Genomic DNA, 2,828 nt, shown 5'->3' with positions numbered 1-2,828 from the left:
TTGGTCGAAGGAAGCAATGAACCACATTATTACTATAGCTTGGACCTTATTCCTGGAAAACCAAGTAGGATTCCAGAGGATTTAGAAAAAGAAAAAAAAACTAAATGTAACCCAGTGTAGAAAATGACCCCTTTTTCTGTTATGGAATAAAATTGTACGCTTTTATTTTGAAAAACTTTTATTTTGAAAAGAGGAAATGCAGTCCGTTTTGCTTCACTATCTTCCTGTTTCATGGTCACGTTATGTGATAAAGACTTTCTGATTGGTTAAGAGTAATATCAGTTCCACCTTCCAAGCAGTGGACTGAGACACGCACTAGTTAGCGTTTTTTTGCACTCTGAGAATGAACAAGAGAGATTGTAGACAGTCCGAGCCACACCTTATGGGTCGTTTGGTGGAAGGGAATATGAGCCAGAGAGACCATACGGCTGTGTCCCTTGCTGTGCTCGTGCTGACACCTCATCTTGGTGAGTGGAAGCCACCTGTGTGCTAGGAAGGACATGCTAGCGCTAGGTTGAGATTAGCTTTATGCTAACGCTAATCGCGGGTGAATGTTTATTGTGTAAAAGCTACTTGAAATGCTATTTCTGATTGAATTTGAGTTTTGTTATGTGGAATTTGAGTTTGCAATAGGGTAACGAAGCATTTTTGGTTATTTTTCACCATTTTCTTGGTCAAATGCCATGTTTATAAGATGCTAAATGTACATTTTTGTTGTTTTACTATGTGAAAGCTTACCGAGAAACCAAAGTAATGTTAAAAATAGTTGCTAAATAAGGGTTTATTATTATCTGTTGACTTTAAAGGAAATTATTGTTATATTTCATGTTATGATGTATAAAATCTGAAAGATGGTTTAAAACCAATAATTTAATTGGTTTCAGTAAATTAATCATAAAATTATGGTTAATTGAGTTTAAAAAAAAAAGGATAGGAGAAATTCATTTCTCAGTTAAAAAGTTATTTCATGTAAAACAAAAGATACTCTGAGTTAAAAACATGCATGTAAAACACTATTGTTTATTGTTAAATGGTAGTAAGAAAAAGAGGATAAAAACTAAAGCTATGGCTGTGGGAGAGAAGAGATATTTAGCTGTATACAATAATAATAATAATATTGTTGTGCAGGCTAGGTTTTTTCGTCCTGATGGTTGAGTCACTGACAAGTTGGACTCCTGGATACCTGATGTTCTCCGGCTGGAGATGGCGAGCCTGAACCCAGAGCTGAACTGAATGGAACTCTTGTCTAAAGATCCTCTTCTTGAAGTTCATCAGCAAAGTGGTAACAACTCCAACCCGCGGACAGGAACAGAACTGAACTAAAAAGAAAGTTTGACTCGACTAACGACTTAAAGACAAATATTGAGCTCAAAGACTGGGGTTTTGTTTTTATGCCGGCTTAGTATCATTGTCACTGTTATTGAATTTGTAAATGTGCATTTTATTTTTTTCTAATTTTTTTCTACAAATAACAATCGTTACTGTCACTTATTCCTGCTTCCAGCCATTTCCTTCTGCACTCACTCAGGTTGTCATTGTACTCCTGCCGAATCTAGTTACTGGTTCATACGTTTGCATATTCTGCACTTACTTAACCTTAGTCAGGGGTTACATAAACACATAGTAAATTCCATGTCTGTCTTTAAGTTACCTGAAGACACGCAATGCACCATCTACTTCAAACAGGCCACAGGCCCTGATCCCACATATAAAAAACTATTAAACAAACAGGACAGTTCAGCGTTAACGCTTAAACATCTTGTCTGGAACAGCATGGACTTGTGGTTTAACTGAACAACAACTACAGTTATTTTACTCAGTCTACACGCCACACGTCTTCCTAGCAGCACAAAGACAATGTGGAAATTTTGGGATAAAAGACCAGTATATCCGAAAAAGGACATGACTGGGAAAATAAAGATGGAACAGTTCAGCCCATCCATACAGATGTACCACTAACCTTTCAACTGGTGCATCTGTAGTAGAAAAATTACAAAGAGTCTGGTTTGAGTAAAAGCGTAACAAAATTTATTTTAGCAGAACAAAGTTTAAGACAGAATTACTGAGAGCTGTCGACCGACTCGCATGAAGTCAGTTAAGAAACTCTGATGATAAAAGTTCAGACAACTTTTTTTGTTCTGTCTCCTGTACTTTTTTCCATCAGAGGCCTGGGGAGAGAAGCTCAATCTGACTGTTACATCCTGTCATGCCACTCCTCCACCTGCAGTTCCCTGATCCTCCACACCTGTCCCTGATCCTCACACTCCAATCAAGTCAACCTGTCACACCTGTTTCTACGGAAGCGTGGAGCTGTCACCCAAATAAAAAAAAAATTGGACCTTATCACGTTATAACGTGATAAGTTTATTATAAGAACACAGCCTGTACTGTATGCAGATGTTGTTACGACCTATATTGGAGCAAAATACATTTTATGGAAAATATACTCATCAAGCAGAAACGTTTCAGTTCTTTTTGACAATGATTAATTGTTCTACTCTGGTTTATTGTTGTACAGAAATGTGGGACAGTTATGAGAAATACGTAGGTCACCTGCCTGCGCACAGTGAGACGGTCTGAAATGCCACAGAGCAGGCATCCCCAACCTGAGTGGCAATAGAGTGTGTGCGCTGCTTTTAGTTAATAACATGTTGTCTCCTGACAATAAAAATGAAAATTATAAAGGCTTTATGCACCGCTGGGACTGGGAGAAATAAGTTGCTGACACAAAGACGTGGTCCTTTCTACTTAAAGGGTGCAATGTCAACAAGTGTCCTCCAAGCTTCATCAAATGTCTCCAATGAAGTAAAACTTAATCCCATGTAGTT

At 37.8% G+C, this 2,828-nt stretch overlaps 1 long non-coding RNA gene across 1 annotated transcript; it reads left to right on the top strand.

Annotated features, from left to right (window-relative positions):
- The first annotated feature begins 266 nt into the window (after positions 1–266).
- Positions 267–2,341, top strand: LOC121636069. The gene is made up of 3 exons (XR_006009611.1): positions 267–467; positions 1,129–1,282; positions 2,165–2,341. It is a non-coding gene; the product is annotated as an uncharacterized LOC121636069 (long non-coding RNA).
- The last annotated feature ends 487 nt before the right edge of the window (positions 2,342–2,828 follow it).

Source organism: Melanotaenia boesemani (assembly GCF_017639745.1).
Source record: "Melanotaenia boesemani isolate fMelBoe1 chromosome 2 unlocalized genomic scaffold, fMelBoe1.pri SUPER_2_unloc_3, whole genome shotgun sequence".
Classification (NCBI taxonomy): domain Eukaryota; kingdom Metazoa; phylum Chordata; class Actinopteri; order Atheriniformes; family Melanotaeniidae; genus Melanotaenia; species Melanotaenia boesemani.
The sequence above is the reverse complement of the archived record's forward strand: the minus strand, read 5'-3'. Positions and strand labels throughout refer to the sequence as shown.